We start from the raw sequence: 22,070 nt of genomic DNA on the forward strand, positions 1-22,070 counted from the left end.
TGCACTATGCAAATATTGTTTTTTTAAATTTGTGCTCAAATTCATCTCCACTTTCATCATTGCCTTTTGAACTGATGATTTGGCAAGTCTCTTGCAGTTATTGTTTTAAAAATATAATGATATATTGTATATATATATTATTGTGCATGTGGTAGCGTATAAATTAAAACCATCAAAAATTTACAAATCCTGTAGTGAAGTTTATCTTATTTTGAAATTATCAGTGTGGCACTCCTTTGTCTGCGCATGCTAAAGTGAGGCCGGGTTCAGACCTGAGGACAGCTGCGTAATCTCGACTCATTATGTATCCAACAGCTGGAAAGCAAACAAATTGTGTAGCTGCGTATGGGCATCAAATTAATTTAATTGCGCAAATGACGACATTTCTTTCTGTAGGACATAATAGTCGCGCACTCTTGAGCTTGTAGTCCATGAGCGATCGCTTGCATAACAGGTAATCTGTCTCCCGTGTCTTAGATGCCATATTGGTTCGAACCAGGCTTAAGTAAATCTAACTCATTCCATCTCGTTTCAGTCAGGCTTTTAGCTTTTAGTTTCTGATTTAGACGAACAAGGATAGGCTAAAACTCTATTTAAGAAATAGGACAGATAGTGAAGGTAGCAGGTATGTGTGCTTATGCTTTAGCTCTGGCTTACCATGTACTTTGGAGACTACATTGAACTAAAGAATTTATGGTTGTCACTCATCCAAAGTAACAAAAAATTAGGACTTTTATTAGAAGCCTGAATAATTGTAGCCTAGCATTTATTTTATATTCATGTTTTTAACGTAGTCACTCTGACTTAATATATGTGTTAGTCATATAACAACTGAAAAGCAGAAAATCAAAGAAGATAAAGGCTGTTATGAATGCTTAAATATAAAGTTATAGGGAGCAAAAAATATGCAGGTACAAAAACCCACCTGACCGCGCAGGCCAAGACAACATATGTAGTTTTAAAAGCTGCAAATAACTGTAGAAATGTCAAGTGATTTGCAGGAATTGAGAGTCGCTATCCTTGGTAATGTTTCCGTAGATATGGATTACAGAAAAATGTTGTCTTGCTAACTGGTTGCTAGATGCATGCTTCACATTAAAGCTTCAAGGTCGCGCATGATAAGTTTTTCAACTTTTTAAAGATGTCAAGGGATTCAAAAATGTACAGTAACTGTTTCAATAATATGGTTTACAGAAGGATATTTAAGAATTGAATAGTGAAATGGTATATAATTTATATTGTAATATTCATACAAAAATTATTTCCGTACCATATGCTTATCAAAGCTTCCATTGCAAGGCAAAAGTTAGCAGTAGTTAATTTTTCAGTATAGAAATATAGGACGAAAAATGGATGTAAAATGAGCAACATTGTATAATGCTAGAACTACATGTAGCATCAACTTTGCTAGCAAGGCTTCGTGAAGGATATTAGATACGCATGACATGAGAAAAATCTTTTACCATGGATGTTTATATTATTGAATGATATTATTAATATTCCCAGTTGCAGATATTACTTTAGGGAAAATGACTATTTTGCCATAAGCTTAGCTTTTGAATATTTTTTTGATTGGCTAATCAACCATGATACAGATACATGCAAAATAATTAAGCTCTTTGTATACACATTAATATACTAGTTAGCAACAAATTTGTGTGTAGCATTAGCAAAATCAATGGCTAAAATTTGCTTTATAGTTTTCCAGTGTGCTGCAGGACACTTTTTGTATCTTGTGAGCTTTAGCTTTCAGAGCCAGACATTACTCAGTTCACGAACTGAAGGTCATAATCTAGTAGCTAGCATTATTTAAAATTATTTAAACATTCATTTGTATATAGCTGAGGGTATGGCATTATGTAATAGCATGACTGGTGGTTGTTTAGTTCAGGCTAATCCCATCGGCCACTGTCAACACCTCGCTGGCACTTGTTACATGCATTACTAGTGCGTCTTTGTCTATTGGTGTGTTTACACTGGCCGATTTTGTCACCCATTTTGTCAAGCACAGACCAATTTGATGAGTAGGTGACGGCATCGGTCGGTGTGAGCAAAGAGATCGGTGTTGGTACTGATTTGAAAGTCGGTGTCGGTGAATCCTAGCAGCTCATCAGCCAATCAGAAGCTAAGAGCCTCTGATTAAATGAGCCTAAGCTTTAATGACAGTTCTAAGTTTCTGAAACAAAAGGGCTAGGTTTAATGAGAGGCTAGGACACTGTTATTAAACTTTCCCTAGTGCTCTTTCTGATAGTGAGCTTTTATTTAAAGTAATTAAAAGTGAATAGCCAGTTGTATGACTACTACTAGTACTAGTACTAGTTCATGTACTACTTTAAAGGAATTTGCCGGCCCTTACTTGGCACGATCTAAATTATTTCATACAGAAATAAATTGAGTGTGATTTTATTCAATGTTTTATTAGCGAAGGAAATTTACTAGCCGAGGAGCGTACGGCCATTTGCTCTGTCTACTAAGTGTGCGTTGCTCCCTTCTATACAATAAAATTGCCCGTTACGGCTAACGGGACTGAGTAGGAACACCAGGTAACAATGTTTAAATGGCCAATAATTAGGCCCGCTAGTGCGTTGATATGGCAACATAAACGACGACAATTGATAGCCTAACGAGTAACAGGGCTATAATAAAAAGGAAGACACATATAATAAAATATTTATAGACTTAAAATATATACAAACATATAATTACTTATAATACAGACTGTCAGAGCTCCCGCAGCCGATCCTGCCATCGACAAAATCTAATCGTCTTCGGAAGATTCCATTCGGCAATCAGTAGTTGCTTCTAGCGGTAGTAGTAGGAGCAGTAGTAATAGTGTAGTACTAGTATACAATTTTTCACATCAAGCGCGTTGATTTTTATGTGTACTCGTCTTTGCGTGGTCGGGTGAAGGTCAGAACGGCGAAGCGCTGTGATTGGCTATTAGTACCGAAAAAAATATTTCGATCATTGCAATGTAAAGGGTGGTCGGTGTCGGCACCCATACGTGAAATGTCTGAGGTACCGGTCTGAGTCAGGGTATTGGCACTTAATCGGAGTCGGTCCTGGCCAGTGTAAACGCACCATAACTTGTGATGGACTGTATAACTGGTCTTGGTCAACATGAATGCATGCTCACCTTCAATTGTCTTTTTTTCCTGTAGATTCTGCAATCGTGTTTTGTAATGATGCTATGAAGCCTGACTTGCTTTTGGTTGCAGGTATGTACTTACAAGATAAAACAGTGTGACTCATTTTTCAATTTTATTTTAAAGGTTTAATTATATGGTCTATAATTTTGATAACAACTGTGACTTAGTCTTCAGCCGAACGCCCTCTTTTCTTGTTTTTTTGTTACTGTTACTCATGCCAACAAGAAATTTAAAAATCATATTGTTTTAACTAATTATAATAGGAAGGGGTGGAGTACTATTTAAGATAGCTTTTTCTGTAGACCCACATAACAAAAATCATAATTAGCAATTGATTAAGCTCTAGTCATGACATTAAAATTAACATTTTTGTGGTTTAGTGTCATGCTTAGCCTCTGAACATTGATTTCAATGTTTTCCAACTTGTTTCTAACTTGAAAGTTTTGAACTCTTGAGATTACACCATACTGACCCTCTTATAAAGCTAAACCCTGTATATAACAATTATGATTTCATCTAGTTTTCAATAGCCTAGCCGACTAGCCTTACCCACACTGTGTAGTACTGTTCTCATGGTATTGTGGTTGACTTTTGTTAGTACAAAGTAGTATTATACTCACTGGAAATTCGAGAATTATCTTCTCTCAAATCTTGATATTTAAAAGTTTGAGTATTTTTATCTTGTTGGCTAGAATTTAGACTGATGCGTGTGAGATTTGGTGCATGAATTATTTGAACAGAATGGATTAATGCTGGGTTTACTGGGACTGAAAGATGTGTGATATTCAACAACCAGGCTTGCTATGAACTACAGCAACTATGGAAATAATTATAATTGCATTTCAATATCATGATGACTAAGCTGGTGTCTTGTAATAAATTAGGTTGTACACATAAAACACCATAGATATAGCATGTTTCAGTCAGTTCTACTAGTTCAATTAAATATGACATGAAGCCAAGTAGTGTTTTTATAATTTTAGTCTCCATTCTTCTGATTTGAGATTCTGACGCTTGTCGCCAATGTTTTTGTAGTTCTACCTGCGAAATGATAAAAAGTTATTTTTACCTGTAAAATTACAATTTAAGTATATATATTGAATAATACTTAAATTGTTCTATATACTCGAAGAAGAGATAGAGATAAGGTTTGAGTGATCAAAAAAGATACGTGTATGCAGGGACAAAAACACTCCAGATAACCTAATCACAAACCAAGAAAACCTCTGTAGTCATAAAAGTCGAAGAAACTGTAGAAATTTCAAGCGATTAGCAGTAGTCGAGAGTTGCTATAATTCATAATGCTTTGGTAGATATGAATTACTAAATAATTTTTCAGCAAGCTTAGCTTTTGAACCATGATACAGATACATGCAAAATAATTAAGCTCTCTGTATACGCATTAATATGCTAGTTAGCAACAAATTTGTGTGTAGCATTAGCAAAATCAATGGCTAAATTTGCTTGATAGTTCTCCAATGTGCTGTGGGACACCTTTTGTATCTTGCGAGCTTTAGCTTTCAGAGCCAGACATTACCCAGTTCAAGAACTGAAGGTCCTAATCTAGTAGCTAGCATTATTTAAACATCCATTTGTGTTTAGCTGAGTGTATGGCATTATGTAATAGCGTGGCTGGTGATTGTTTGGTTCAGAGAAATGGCTAATCCCATCAGCCACTGTCAACACCTCGCTGGCACTTGTTACATGGTTTAATCATAGTCTTTGTCTAACTTGTGATTTACTGTCGAACTTGTCTTTGTCAACAAGAATGCATGCTAATCATCAATTGTCTTTTTTCCTGTAGATTCTGCAATTGTGTTTCGTAATGGTGCTATGATGCCCGACTTGCTTTCGTTGCAGGTATGTACTGACAAGATAAAACAATCTGCCTCTTTTTTTAATTTTGTTTTTCAGGGTTCAATTATATGGTCTATAATTTTGACAACAACTGCGACTAAGTCTTTAGCTGAACGCCTTTTTTTCTTGTTGTTTTTTTACTGTTATTCATGCCAACAAGAAATTTAAAAATCATGTTGTTTTAAATAATTATAATAAGAGCCTATGGAATACTATTTAAAATAGCCTTTCTCTGTAGGCCCACATAACAAAGATCATAATTAGCAATTGATTAAGCTCTAGTCATGACATTAAAATTAACATTTTTGTGGTTTAGTGTCATGCTTAGCCTCTGAACATTGATTTCAATGTTTTCCAACTTGTTTCTAACTTGAAAGTTTTGAACTCTTGAGATTACACCATACTGACCCTCTTAAAGCTAAACCCTGTATATAACAATTATGATTTCATCTAGTTTTCAATAGCCTAGCCGACTAACCTTACCTACACTGTGTAGTACTGTTCTCATGGTATTGTGGTTGACTTTTCTTAGTACAAAGTAGTATTATACTCACTGGAAATTCGAGAATTATCTTCTCTCAAATCTTGATATTTAAAAGTTTGAGTATTTTTATCTTGTTGGCTAGAATTTAGACTGCTGAGTTTGAGATTTGGCACAAGAACTCTTTGAGCAGAATGTATAATTGCTGGGTTTACTCCACTTGAAAGATGTGCAATATTCAGCAACTATGCTTGCTATGGACTAATGCAACTCGGGAAATAATTATAGTTGCACTTAAATATCACGCTGACTATGCTGGTGTCATGTATTAAGTTAGGTTTTACAAAAAAAAACACCGGAGATGTAGCATGTTTCAGTCAGTTTAACTTGTTCAATTAAAATGACATAGAATGGTGTAGTGTTTTTATAATTTTAGTCTCCAATCTTCTGATTTGAGATTATCACGCTTGTCGCCAATGTTTTTGTAGTTGTACCTGCAAAACAAAAGAAAGTTATTTTTCATTTGTTTTTACAATTTAGGTATAAGGAACAATATTAACCAAAACAGTAAATAACGCAGTATTTCATCAATGTTAGCCCTCTGAACCCTCACAGCTGGTATTGCGGAATCGCGTAGGCTGTGGCAGAAACCTTAACGGCGGAATACAGGCTTCCACACGGTTCTGTTTACAAAATATGTTTTTAAGCAACAGCAAAAACTAATAAAATTAATTCTTTCGCAGGATGTTAGATTCTAAATTTCTCTTCCATTTGTAACATTTTTCACTTATCTTTATCTGCTTCCTTCATTATAATAACACATTTTATTAGAATGATATCGCGAAATAATCAATACGACTCATTCGTTGGTAGGTCATAAATGACTGTGATACAAATGTAGAATTTTATGACAATAAATATAAATTTCCAGTATATTTTGAGTCATGAAAGGATGATGAGTGTGCTATGGATGAATATTATCTGTAAATGTTTAATCAGTGTTTAAAATCGTGCGAACTTTTATAGTTTTAGCCCGAATAATGGTGGCATACTGTTTTTTTCTGTTTGATGACATCTGCTGTAGGTTGTCCGACTTTTTGTACTGCTGTTTCACCAAATATGATTGCATTGTTAACACGTTTAGATATATTTGGTAAAAAATTAATAACTTCGGATTGCTGGACATATTGTCTAGGTTTACTGACACGCATTGATTAGATCGAGCAAGGATCAACGGGTTAAAACTCGGTTTTGTATCATGGGTTTTTACAAGTTTTGTATTTATATTTAACAACTATGATATTATCTTACATGTATTTACATAGCATTGTCTAATTTATTTGAAAATTATAGAGCTTTAACTAGCAAATGTGGTTGCTGCCTAATGACACAGGCTTGGGTAATATTTCATACCAAGGGTTAGTACAAAGCCATTTGCATAGCTATTCATCCATATCTCGTGTATTGCTTTTCATTTCACCAGCACTTTATGTATTTCTATATCAAATTCATCGACATATAAACCGGTGGTGACTCACGGTTCCTTCATCTATATAGGCCTGGGCGGTCATCAAGGTCCTCTTCCTTGCATTGTCTTTTGGCGAAGATTTTGGCGATTAGTAGATCATAAATGTCAGTTGAACGCTTCTTCCCTGTCATTAGACATGTACCCAACCTAATTTTGAACAGCTGGTAAGTCATCATTGACTACTTGACTCGATGGGCTTTGTACCTAATGACCTCCCATATACTTTCAACACATTAGTCATAACTTATAATAAACTTTCATGGGTAGCAAAATCGTAAATGATACAGAATTTGAAGCGAACACGAGTCAACACACAAACCGGAGTCAATACACAAACCGGCTATAGGAAATCAATTGATTCTTCAGAAGATTGTGTCAGTCTACCCCAAACCTTCAAAATAAATGTATTGATATATATATATATATAACAATAGCCAATGAATAGATTTAAAAATTCAAGCAATTTATGTTTACACAAATTCTGTACCATTCACTATCTCGCTACCCACTTTCGCCTTGAAATTCTAGAAAATTAGAGATGCGAGTTCGCACTGTGGTTTTTGATGTATCACTAAATGCCCAAAGATGCGAGAGGCCAGTTACGGAAACTACATCACTTGGTTTTCCCGTCAGGTCTGCTTTAATTTTGTTTTAAAAAGGTTGGCTGAAAATGAGAGTATAAGCAAATCGAAAAGTTTGAATCCAAGAAGAGATGATTTAAAAATGAAAATGAAGAAAAAATAGAATTAGCTCTAATATAAGATCAGAGCATTTTTTTCAAGTATGTTTTATTAAGCTAAATTCAGTTATATTAAATTTATACTTTAAGTTTGTTTATGCGATTTCACAAAAGTGTAGAGTACCAAGCGTGTTGCATCAAGTCTCTCTCACACCGTCATTAGTGCTATGACTCTCAGAAAGGTCAGAAATTCATACGGTATGCTACTGTATGGACTGCTGCATACTGCCACTACTCAAAATTATGTTATACATAATACTGCTACAATTTAATGCAGACCATAACCTTTACATAGGTATTTGTAACCTTGGAGGCATGGGTATAGAGCATGAATAGATAAAATCATGTATTTTTTCATTGTTATATCTCTTATTGGAAGTTTTTTAGAGGATGGCAACACAATAATTTATCTTTAGTTAATTTATATGAAAAACATTTTTTGAGATAGGACTTTAAGAAAATTAACTTGCGAGCTTTCGTCCAAGAATGCATTTTGCTCTCATATCAGACATGACTGTACAGTAGGCGCTCCTAAAAGGGGATGATCGGTTCCAGGAACGTTTACATGATAAGGATTTTTCATTATAAGAATGTTAACATACATTTGTAAATGTAAATTATCTAAACCATTTCAGGACCTTTCCAAACTCGCTCATGTGAGAATTTGACTTAAATTCTTTTGAATGTATTGGCGGTGCCTTAACTGCATTATTATTGGTTTTCATCGACAACTTTTCATGATCAACCTCATTGGTTTAATAGACCATGATTGTGGTAATTTGACAATAATTTGATGAAGAGCGCATAGTTTTGACGCGACAGCGACTTACAACAATTGACTAAGAAAAAATAGTTTCACTATAAAAAAGCGGTAGTACCTTTTCGTCATCTATTCGTCCTTAAGAGCTCAAGATTGCAACTCCAACTCGTGACATTCAGATGCACCGACCAATAGCCTTAAAAGTATTTATCAACAATTGCACTGCTATATGTACCTATTCTCTGTTCCGTCGTCACTTCAGAAAAATTATCACAAGAGTCAGAATGTCATGGAAATTGTATGTATTATATGTATAATGCTTTATGTACAGTGTTGGGAAAAAATCTTTGTCCGCCTGTTTAAGTAAGTGTAGCACTGCAATAAATTCATCATAATTTGGAAATATTTTGCACCGCATACATAAAACCCTGTATCAAAACAATCCTAATGAGCTGAAGAATAGAAATAACTAGATTTTAAAATTGCCAAACATCTTCTATTGTATCAACCGCTGCCTACTCATTCACACTACATACCAGAAAATATGTCATCGCAAATTTTGTTATTATCTCTTCTTTAATTATTTTCTAAATTGAAAATAACAGTCTTGTACTGTTATGGGCCCAGAAAAAAGCCATTGGGGTTGTTTTGCATTTTAATATTTTATCTGGTAGCCTTTGCAGACTATAATCATTCTGCAGCCTTAGGCATGCTGTGAACAAGCCTCACGAGCGCTTGAGTGTTCATAATCTGAAACTGGCAATCATGTTGGACAGCTGGTTTTTTCAAACGCCTTGATCGTAGTAGATCTTTGGTGGTTTGATGCTGCGTTCATTTCTTTATCACTTAATTTTCTTTAGATTGAAATACTCTAAGCTTCTTCGCTATTTTTCTACTGCTCAGATTGGCCATCGTAAGCAGGTGAATGATGAGGTCGTTGACACATTTCTTGTCCATGGTTGATGTTGACGCTGGTATGAATTCTGGGATCTCTAGCTGTTCCTTTTTTAACAAGCAAAACTGTAAACCTTTGCTGCACATGCTGTCCAAAAGGACCCGTATTGTTGTGATAATATTCCACTTGAAAATTAATAATGTCATATTGCGTTTGAAAATGAGTTAATAAGCACTGATTTACATTGATTGGCCTAAAATTGATTATTGATCTCTGATTAACCCTAATTTTATTACTGATGGTGTCAACAAGATCTAATGTTAATTTACTTTTAAATGATGCATGGTTTGTCAGGGTTCAATCCCTCTACATGACTACAACAACAAATTTACCTAAAATGGGCAGTGAGGTTTGAGGTGGACAAAGACTTTCTGACACCACTGTATGTCGCTTTCTTTTCTCGCAGGTGTGGCAAGACAGACTAACACTCAAATCGAACTTTAGAACTCGCCCGATGATACACTTTAAGTTATATGGCGTTTTTTACGCGGTATGAAGCAAAAACTTTACAAAATTGCCTGACTTTTTCTAGAATTTATGCTATAGAAGATATATGTTATAGGAGCATCTAATTTACTCTAAAAGACCATGTGAGTTTGTGAGGTACAAATATCATGTTTAAAGGGTGCAATAGCTCCCATGTAGGATACTTTTGCTCCCTCATCACTAATTGAACTCTGTTCCAAATTTTGGTCAGGTTACCACGTTTTGTCACAATGTCTCAGCATTTATGCTATATTTTTTGTAGACAAATAAAGTTTATTGTGTTTTATCTATTTTTATCACTTTTAGCCTTGCTTGTCCTCTGGGGCAAAGCCGACCTATTGCTCCTAGCTTTGACTCTGGCACTTATGGGATAAAAGTGCAAGCTGAGTTATCAGTGAAGATTTTGACAGAACTGTTCATGAAATGAGTGTGAGAGTGCTTTAATTTCAATGCATTTCAGTTTATCCCATTTTCTTTCCACTTAACGTGGAATGTTTGATTAGTACGATATTTTAGGCAGTTTGAGGCAGCTTGTTTTTGGGACAATGTTTAATTATGACTGCTGATGTACTGGCGGTTAAGACATTTGAAAAGCTGATAATGGTGTTTTTTATAAAACCCCGACAATAAATGCAGAGGAATTTTTTGCTTTGTAGCATATTTGACTCAATAGAACAAGTGTTATCGCTGAAGCATTATCTTAAGGTGAAAACAAATTAGGCGATAATTAGAGCGATATTGGCGCTAATCTGGCGCTAAATTAGGCGCTAATCTGCGTTAGAATTCACTCAGCGTGTTCATGCAGAGCGATAAAGCTAGAATTTCTCTACACAACTTTATTGCTAACGAGATGCATTTCGATTGGTTAGTTTTTACCAGAATGTAATTTTACGGCGGGTAATTATTTCTTACCGATGTTCAACAACGTACAGCAGCGCCAATTTTCTATTTTGTTACGATTGAAACATCTTCAGAACGAACACTCAATTGTTCATGAATTTAATAATAGCACTCCCAGTTCTGTCCATCATAACAAACAAAATTAAAAAAAGTCTGAGTTGAACACCAACATCTGGAGTCAATCGTTGCGCCGGTTGACCATCTTGAGAAGGGTAAATATTTAATACATTAAATATGAAAAACCACTACAAAATATAATATGTATAAAAAATTTGTAAAAACAATACAGGTAAAAATACAAGAATCGTTTTTCTTTTGTCTTCTTATAGTGTAGGCAGTGTACACTCTTTGAAAGGAAGATAGGTTTAATAACAAATGTGGAGGTTGTTCATGTTGTAGCATAGACGACGACATATTGACTGGCCTAAATTTATTAACAACTCCGAAAAAACTGATGATACGGATTTTTATTGGCAGTTTGTGAGCGTGCCCATTATATCATTTACTAGTAAATCGCTCAAGTGTGTTTACGCACGCACCAGCGATATCTTTGCCCTCCTCATGACGCTTGCAATAAAATCGCCCTGTTTGGACCTTGAAAGCTCCTTGCTATATTTTCAAAAAAAGTGAATATACCTAAACCTATACCTATACTGAGAAGGTAACTTACCTCCTCAAATAGAGGTGGCGTTCATTAAAAAGATGGCGCTCGATTTTCAAAGCACTCTCCTGATGTAGTCCCAAATAGCGGTGCCAATCAAATCAAGGTGCATCCAAATATAGGTTTAATGGGAGCTCACTTTCAACATTTCTTCCAATACCAAATTGAAGGTGGCCAGAGACTCTGTGCATGAAGTCCTCATCAACTTACTTTTTTATACAATGTTAAAAACTTTGTGCTTTTGTAGAAGTTGTTTAATCTGGAGAACGAAGATGAGCTCACCACGCAGAACTATTGTTCTTTAATCATATTCTCACAGAACTAATCATATTGGCCTACAAGTTTTTTGAAAAACTGAAGGGTAAGTTGATGAGTCCTCTACTTTTTGTAGCCCTAATCTTCTGATAATTAAATTGGGCTTTGATGACTAAAGTGAGCTCTGGAGACTGCAGTCATTACATTGGGTAGTTGGCTACACTAAAATACTATAGCACTGACAATCCGCAAAAATAGTAAAACAATAGTTATGAAGCAAAATAACCATGTATGGAGTGGCATGTACAATTGATATTTAAATTGTACAAATACAATATCAAAGTATTAAAATATTAACCATTTTTTAAAGATTGAATGTATTTCTTAATGAGTGTAGCCTGGGTTTTCCAAATGGAATAATTCTAAAACACAATCAGATTTTGGTCTAGTCCATTAACTGAGTGCGTACAACAGGCTGCGCAGTGCAGCTCAGCACAATGTATGCTTATAACCAAAAGCAATGCGCTAAAAAAATCTTTGTACAAAACATTTCTTATTAGTGAGTAGGCAATTAGTTAGCCGGTCATATGTGTACCTAATAGAAAAAAACCAATCGCCATCCTGCATCTAACTAATAGAAAACATGTTAACAGCCAACAGGGACCAAAGTTTTTTGAGAATCATTATTTTTGTTTTTACAGTTTATTATTGCAATAAACAGCTGTGTTAGACCTTTACAGCTACTAAGGTTTTAGAAATGGGCAATAAATAAACCTTTGAAAAATGGACTACTGATTGCTACCTATTGTATCAGCAAAAGAGGATGAGAACCTGACCAAGCTCATACTGCAACACACTTTTTTAGATTTTTTGTCGGTAACATTAGGCGTAAAACCTTCTGCTGATTAATTTGTATGTTAAAAAACTCTGATAGGCGGTGTGGTTCATAAATAGGGTCATCTTAATCTGAGGGCACACTTCATTGGTAAAAATTAGGTCTTTAATAAGAGCCATCACATGTAGGACAAATTAATGTACCAAAGTCTGTTCTCTTCTAATAAAAAAGTGTATTACGTTATTCAATAGAAAAATGATATGGTAATGATGCTACCACTACCAGGCACAATAGCTTTTTAGCTTTTACTTTGAACCAATTTTTATTTACCCTTTATAGTCACAATGTTTGCGCTTTAATTTTGGAGTTGTCTGTTCGTGTAATAATGTTCTATCTACCAATATTTCATACAAATAAAAGTGTCCTCAAGAACCCTGGCCATCATTTTTTAGCTGTTTTTTATGAAATCTAGAGGCATTTGAAGCGTTCTCTCTTCCAACAGCGTCAATAATTTTTTAACCTTGTCTTAGCATTTTACAACAGATTGAAGGGTAAAGTAACAATTTGTTCAAAACTTCATGAACTTGTGGTATGGCTCTTACTCTGTTTTTTACACTAAGCCTGATTATAAAATTGCTGATGAAATGCAGTTGCATTTAAATTCTGCATAAATTGTCTAAATTGTTTTTATCACGGTTCATTAACAAATTAAATACTTGGTAAATTTTGATCTTGCAGCCATTTTTTCCTAATTGTGCACGCAGTATGATGCTCAATTACAACAAGGCATGAAGTAAATGTAATATGAAGCAGTTATTGCACTGATTTCTTATGTCTTAATTTTATTTTGAAGCTGTTTCAGTGTGAACTCTTAAACTACCAATAGTACAGCTCGTTAGGCAATGTGTTTCTGTATGGCCAAGTGCTGCATGATGCGGCTTTAGCAATCTTTTGTACAAATTGTTTCCGATTACTGAGTAATTAGTAAATTACTTTATTACATCTATACCTGATTAAAAAAAGCTATTATTTGCATATTTTGAGCAAATAAGAATGCGTTTACAACCTGAGCATAGTTTTGCTTTGCAAAAACTTGTTTTATGAAATCTTCTTACTGATGACCAGTAATTTCAGAAGCAATACAGCCATAAATGGTTACTAACTTCAGATCTATAGACTGAGTAACTTTATTGAGCAATAGTACTAATGAGAGTAATTATGTTCATCAGATTAATTAACATGTAAACTAATAATATTCATAAATCATCCGACTAGAGTTTTGTGCTTACCTCACAGTAATTTGAAAATGGACGAAAAGTGGTCCCTCTCACTCGGCAACTCGTTTGTAGTATTTTTGGGGGCATGAACTAACATAAAAATTTATGCCTACAAACTTGCTGAAAAAATATTGTTAATAAACAATTGGAGTGTAAAGTTATAACCATTTATACACTCTTTTTAGAAATTAGGTTTCACGAAACACGTATGTCGCGGTAGAGAGATCCATTTGGTAGTAAAGGAGTTGAAGTTATAAGCAGGTAGATCATATGGGTCGCGGTCACAGAAACCATGATTAAGTCGCAAATCACGAAGTTGAGTTATTCGACTTTGAAGTTGCACCAACTGAACTTATAATATTGGTAACAAATTTTGTAACCTGTAGTTCTGGACCAATCAAAGAGTGATCTTTCTGAATCTGAAGTCAGTTTAGCCAATAAAAGTATTTTACCCTCAAAAAAAAAACTTAAAACCGTTGCTATGCTAAACAAGAAGTACTGAAAAATGGTGTCCGATAAACATAATTGTTTCTTTTTTGCCGATTTTAAAGGTAACTTTGACATTTTGGACACTTGTAATGAGTACTTTGGTATTCTAACTGATGTCAAAAGCAGTGAAAGTAAAGGGAGTTGCGGTGATATTTTCCTAACGATTCTTACAAGATTACTACAATATTTAATAATAAGAATAATTATTCAATTTTTATGAAATTATAATCAGATTTAGTTATGAGAATAATTATTCGAGTTTGCAAAGTCGAAGTATATAATGACCGATGGTGTGCAATATGTTACTGTTGTTATTTTTCTAAAGATTTGGTTGATGATTTGGGTGTGCCCAATATAGCGATACTATCAAGCTGTTTTTAATATCTGCAAAATTAAGTAATACACTTTCTTATAAATATACAGCTTTTTCTCTGAAAACCACCTAAAATATGTTTAGATTTTTAAATTCAGCATAATGTTTTGGATCCAAGTGCAGAAATCTAGATAAATATCACAATATCTTGATATTGGTTGCTATGTCGTTTTTAAATATAAACAAAACTGTACATTTGTTTTCGTTTCTCAAACTTTAACACCAGTTTTCTTGGAACTATGTTTTTGCACTAATGGTAAACGTGCTTCAGTTTTTTGACCATAAAATCTGTTGTAATTTGGCTAGAACCAAAATTTTGTTTGCTAAATCTTGTAATCCCGACTTACCATGAATTCTGTGATCATGACACATATTAATAGTTAATGCACTGTTTGGAACTTAATAGTGCTACTGTAAAACTACAATAAAAAATATGTCATCACTAACAGAAATTAACAACCAGTTTTGATTTTGTATAGGTGTCTTGTTTTATATTACAGATTTTAATGCGTTTGCAGGACAAAATGAAGCAAATGCAAGCGGTTTATCATATAATTTATTTCAAATTATGTTATTATGATAAAACTTTCCGTAACAAACTTTCATTTGGCTAATACTTGTATCCATTTTTGACTAAAATAAGTCGAACCAATTTGTTTCACTCCTACTACCTGCCCTAAATTGGTGCAAATGGTCATCAGAAATGTGCTTTCTTTGCGCTGCTAAAATGGCCCATTAAATGTACTTTAATTTGATGAAAACTCAAATATTGGTTAATTATTGGCTTTTCCAAAATACCGTAAAATACTCTTCTGATTTGCATGTACGACTTAGCTGCCCAAGTTTTCAATGCATGGTACTGGAGCTTGTTATCATTTTGCTTGTTGAAGGTTGACTTGCAACAAAATTTCATTACGGTTATTTGGTATCAAAAGATTCACCATGGCTTACTCTGCTGTGTTGTAGGTGCAAAATATGGAGAACTGTGATTACAAGCTCTTAAAAGCTAAAAAAGAAACAGTTAATCTCCCCGATCCCGAAACCGCCGTAGATTGGAATCAATTTATTTCTCTGACATAGTAAAATGATTTGGTTATTGTTTTGACCCGTGATCTTCTCACATGAATTGTAAGTTCCGTAAAAGGCTCAATATAAAACTTCTTGTAGCACTAGTTTATGACATAAACTTTGGAATGCACCAAAGAGCTCTTACTAAATATAGATGCTTGCTAGTTTACAATTTTGTTTTGGGTTGATCTAATCGTCTAGTCGCAATCTGATCATGTGACCCATGCTTCCTGCCAAACAGCGAGCATAATTTCCGCAGCATTTTTTGACTATCACAAGTGACCAACAGGCTTTTCATGCTTATCAGATGATGATATGCATTCCTTCGAGCTAAGGTTAAAAATTAAACCATTTTTCACGGTAGGTTTTGAGATATCAGTGCTCAAAGTGACATCAATACAGTGATGAGGAAACAGATGCTTGAGGACAATAGACATCATTTCATTGAATGCGTGAAGTGTAATTGTGAAAATATTTGAATGAATGAGGTTGCATGAAAGTGTAAACAGAAGCCATCTTGTTGAGCTACGTTCCATTTGACCCATTTTTGGAACGGGATTCTAATCTTCGGCAATTTCGTGATGGCGGCGATTAACTTTTCGCTTTTGAGCTTTTAAGAGCATGTTATCACATTTCTACATATATTGCACATGCAACACAACAGAGTAAGACATGGTGAATCTTTTGATACCAAATAACTGTAGCGTGAATTTTGTTGCAAGTCAACCTTTAAGCATTAGTAATCTTTTAGAAAAATGACAAGATTTTCTTTTGGAAACATACCTTTCAAGCAACAACGGTATGCGAGTGCCACTGTACGTAATTTTGATTAATATTCTTAAACTTCATAATCATTCTTAGTATTGACTAAGTATTATTGCTTTTTAGTTTGTGTATTTCTTTATGTAATTTTTATCTGTGAATGTTTAGCTGAAGCTTGTGCAGAGCTGTCATCAACAACAATTTAGTTGAATGTCATTTACTAGTTATTCCGTTTTACACATTGGACTGTGTCCTGTGAAATAACTGCTTTATTTTAATTGTGTATACAGCTCCTATTCACCCTTGCATGTTTATATTTGTCATGTTCTTGCATTCTGATTGCCTGACCATTGACGATAGCACTTGTACAGACTATATGTAAGCATAGTGTCTGGGATAGGAACTGAAACTCACAGTTAAAACCTATGGTGACCAGCTCTAAACTTTACCTTGCAATAATATCTAAAAGCCAAGTCCAGATCAGGGTCAGACTACTGACTATCAATTTTACGAATGAGTAATTGCTTTTGAAATACCACTTCAACATTTGAAGTCCATTTTTTTAATAGGATATGAATAAGTTTTTACATTGCTTAACTCGCGTTCTTCTACTGCCTACAAATCACAATGATGACAAATATCAGAGCTGGGATTGAGAGTCATAAGCTAAAATATCAGATGCACTTCTGCTTGCTCAGTTTTTTCCTTTTTTTGCAGCAATCAATGAGCTTGCAATTGATTAGCTATGAAAAGAGTTTAATTTAAATCGGAAAATCATTCATTCAAAAAATGTGATATTTCTATTTTGTTATTACTAATTGCAGGGTGTTGCTATAACATGTTCTGCACCCACTCTGGTGCTAGACAAGTTATCTAAAGAATTGGCGATTCAAGGTTACAAAAGCTTACATATTTGGGGAGGTTTCTGGTCAGAGGAGAGCGGACAAAGGAACTTAGTGAAGGTAAATTAGGGTGTCAAAACACCAAAATATTGAGTGACATAGAATGAACTTTGGTGAAAAACAATATTTTTTAGATGTATTTTACAAATATTGAGATGAAAAATTTTGTGCTAGTCCGAAAATTTCAATTATATGTATTTAGACGATGTATCTAATAGTATGCAACAAGCTATAGCTTTTTTTAACTCTGAATGACACTCGTATTGCTTAACTTGCATTTTTGTACCATTTACAATCTCTGTTTGTGAGAAATGTACCTTTTGTTCCAAATCCTGTTCGGCCTGTCATAGCTGTTTTTTGCAGTCACCATTCAATTTTCGGGATTAACGGGGACCAGGGTCTTTTGTGGACAGTGAAAACCCACAAAATAAAAAGTAATGTTTTTAAGTATATACATAAATAAGCCAAACTTTAAGGCCAAAACACTTGCATTGTTTCATAAGCATAATGTATTTGTTTCCTATGTGAAAAGTAAACTTAAGTTCCTTTCATTGACTTTTAGGTCATATTCTAACTTAAATCCAAGTATTTTAACTCAAATTATTAATTTTTTGTAGTATGGGCATAGGTCAGATTTTTATCTGGTTGGAATAGCTGTACAGCAAATTTTGCTATAATGTACATGTATACCTATTATAACGCAAATTCCTCTCAATGTAAAGAATTTATGTAAAGCTTTTGTTTGACCAACATAAGTAATGCCATATAGGGTAAAGTGTCAAGTTGGTGAAAGTTCCCAAAATTATTAACAAAATTTTCATAGTTGCCCTTAAAAATATCGCTTACATTCTTGTCAAACTTGAGCAATGATGAGATGCATAGGGTTCGCTATTATAGATACCAATACATTGTTAAACTAGTTTGTCATTAGAGATTGTCATTTTTGTCAAAAATATGTAAAATGATTCGCCTCGCAAGAAATCAGAAATATTTGAAGGGGATCTATCAGTGAAAGCTTTGGAGTGTTAATACAGACGGTTTCCTACTTACGAACATTCGAGTTACACACAACGGTACATACGAACAGGTCTGCGCGTATATTCATCGATAATACCGACGGTATTACCGACTTATTAGCGGCAGAAAGAGGCGCTACATAGAAGCATCACCCAGCATCCACCTTCCTCTGCCCAGTTCGTTGCAGTGCATAAGTGCGTGAACGTATCTCCAGTGCGCAAAGAACTTTTTTATTTTTCCTGTATGTATTGTAAAGGAGTTTGCCGACCTTTACTTGGCACGATCTAGACTAATAAATAAAAAGAAGAGAGTGTGTGTAGTTTCATTCAGCTTTTTTATTAGCGAAGAAAATTTCACTATTCGAGGAGCGTACATCTATCTGCTCTGCTCAAATAAATGAGAGCGCTCCGTTATATTCAGTAATATCAACTGTTCCGTCCTAACGGCAAACGGTGAGAACACCGGCTAACAAGGAGAATAAATAGGACCGCTAGCGAGTTGGTATGACAACAATAAAAGTGACGATTAATGATAGTGTTATAACATGATATCAGATATAACAATAGCATAACGAGTGAAACAACGGTATAATAAAAGGACAACACATAAAAAAGGACAACAAAGATAAGTTCTAGCATAACGATTAAAACAACGATATAATAAAAAAGGACATCACATACGATCAATAAGAAATGCTGTGTCATGGCCCGGCGTCCACCACAGTATTCTCTCCATTTTATTAAAAAGTTTTTTCAGTACAAACCAATTTACAGGTTACTTATACAAGCCTTAAACATACTAATATAAACCTTCAACATACTTATATACATGTAGGCCTTAAGCATAAGTTATAATACAAAATATAGCACTGAAGCAACTTACGAACAAATTCACTGTACAAACAATAGTTCGGAACGTAACTCGTTCGTAGGTTGGGGACCGTCTGTATACCAAGCTGAATGTCATGATATCTAGTCTCATCAAAATCTATCTTGCTCCCAAGCTCTTCTCGACAATGGATAAATGATAAGTCATACAGACACTGATTTTACTTTGTTAGCTAGCCGCAACAAGTAGCAGCCTGTCTCTTGTGGCTTTTATTCACCTCACCTTCTGTTTTATCTCCAAATTCATGTTTACTACCTTCAAAACTGAATGTTTTTTAATTGTCAAATCAGTTGATATGAGCATCAGAGTTAAATTTTTTGCTGAGTTAGAATTTATTTTGGTCATCTCAAATAGTCTACGAAGATGAACTGTTATAAACGAGCGCATTTGCACAGACATGCTAATGGCAAAGAGTAGCTTTATCATATAAGCAGAGACTAAATGGTGTAAACAAAAGCTGAAAATCTGTTTTAATAGAAACTTCTAAACTATTTAAAGAATTTCAATTATGTCTATATAATTAATGATTAATGTATAATCCTAAATATTTAGGATTTGTTTGGAGTGCACGAGAAGACAACTCTGCTTTGCAGAGTAACCTGGCAGTAACCCTATGCTTAATTTGTACATGTATGCATTGCAGTGAAAGGCATATGCATACACACCAACCTTACAGTGTTAAAGGCCAACTGAATGAAAAGGGACTTTTATACAATTCATAGTCAATCTGTGCATGGAAAAAATAGACCGTGTAGACAGTTAGGAATTTTACTCAGCTCAAGATTTTGAATCAACTTGGCTTGTACCAACAAATACCCTGGCAGTGTAGAGTGCTGTAAAAGATTATCAGTTGCAATAATTATGCATTCAAATATTGCAAGTTATTACAAGGTTAATTAGCATAGTTTTTGTAGTGTCAGTCTAGCAAGGTAATTGTTGCAAGTTCAAATCCAGCGGGATGCAATATTTTTCCATTATCCAACGGTGGCTTTATATGGACAGACACGGTTCTCATCACAGTACAGGCTGAATGTGTAAAATTTTGTAGATTTTGGTGCATTTTGCTTAGAAATAAGAGGAATGGTAACGCTGTAATTATTAGTTTGTAAAATAAAGCTTTTCTTAACCCAACTATTCATTACATTTTATATTTAAAAGATACCATTCTTACCTAATAGTTTGACAAAAAAGCTTTAGCTTAAAAGAAAGCATTGATGATAATGTTTGTTGTTTTTTACTTTTATTGAGTTAACTTGTGTTAACAACATCGAAACAAGAATTTTTTAAGGCTTACTAGGTTAATTTTTTTTAGGCATAACATCAACATAGTGAGAACTGCAATCTCTTTAGGGCAAACATAATTATGCAGAGTTTCAGTAGGAAAGCATCTTCTGTGTGACCTACATTTAGTACAGCCACCAATATAGCTAGCTGCAAAAGCCTACTCTTCAAGTTTCTGGCCAATCTCCTAAGCGTTCTAAAACAACATGATGGAGCACACTTTTTAGTCAGTATTGTTTTAAAGCTGGTTTGATATCTTGGGAAAGTCTGTAAAATGAGTAGTGTTCAACATTCTCCTAATTTTTAACTATACTAACAGGTTAATAACTGGTTTTTTTGCAGGTAGAGCAGCATATTTACCAGTGGAGGCAAAGTGGTCTAGATTGCCTAACCTTCAAACAACAAGTTGATGTTCAATTTCCAAAAAGACATCCAGTGACTGGAATGACATCCAACCTTAAAGTTCTTGCTGTAGCTGGGCGTGTCTACAATCAGCAAAGTTCTCTTGCGAATCGCTTCTAAGATCTCTAGCTAAAATCATATTTTAAACGTTGTGCAGAGCCATTAGTTACAGCTACCACAACTTCACACATTATACTCGAGGTACCAGGATATGGTCACACAATTTGCAAGACAATTATAGAGCTCAGTGTTTTGAAGCTCCACAGCTTTATTTGACAGAAATAAAATAGTCCACTTTTTTTGATAAATGTTTTATGGTATTCTTGTGAATGCTCTGATTTTTAATCTTTTGGTAATGTAACAGCTGTTTGGCCTGCTTTTGATAGGTTGCTCCATTTGCACTAAAGACTTTTAGATTTATACAAACTCATTGTGTTTTAAGAATATTTTATTTGTCACCGTTGCACTCACTTGAGCAATTTATTATATTGAGCTTTCCTTTTCTGTAAACTCAACTCCTTGACGGGGTTGCTTAAAGAGTCAATTTTTTTCCTTTTGAGTAAGTTTGGGCTTTTTTTAAAGAAATATGCTGACCAATGTTGATAAGTGCGAGTTAGATATACATGCATGCAATTTGCACAGTGTGTTCAATGTTACTGCATGGTTTCATCGAAAGCTCTTATCTGAAACCTTTTATAATCCAAAGGGCCCCACATATGCTATATTTCCCAGTTTTGCCTCAGTAGCAATGAATTGACTAAATCAAATTGTATAAATAATAAATGTGGCCACAGGTATGCAAATCTCCCATGTTTGACATTTATGTTTTAAAAATTGGGTGTCTCTGACTCTACCAGGCATATTTGGCAGCATGAATATATGCACTGTTTTAATTAATATACGTTTTAAAAGTTTTCTATTTGACAACTAGGATGGTTTCAATACCAATTACTTGATGTCAATACCATCCTAGCGTTTATTGCAACTTATTACAACTTTTTTTAA

General features: G+C 34.4%; 1 long non-coding RNA gene across 1 annotated transcript; it reads left to right on the forward strand.

The window, feature by feature from the left end:
• The first annotated feature begins 4,956 nt into the window (after positions 1 to 4,956).
• Positions 4,957 to 21,703, forward strand: LOC137400223 (uncharacterized). The gene is made up of 4 exons (XR_010979234.1): positions 4,957 to 5,009; positions 11,764 to 11,877; positions 17,400 to 17,537; positions 21,006 to 21,703. It is a non-coding gene; the product is annotated as an uncharacterized lncRNA (long non-coding RNA).
• The last annotated feature ends 367 nt before the right edge of the window (positions 21,704 to 22,070 follow it).

The sequence above is a fragment of the Watersipora subatra genome, chromosome 7, assembly GCF_963576615.1.
Source record: "Watersipora subatra chromosome 7, tzWatSuba1.1, whole genome shotgun sequence".
Lineage (NCBI taxonomy): Eukaryota > Metazoa > Bryozoa > Gymnolaemata > Cheilostomatida > Watersiporidae > Watersipora > Watersipora subatra.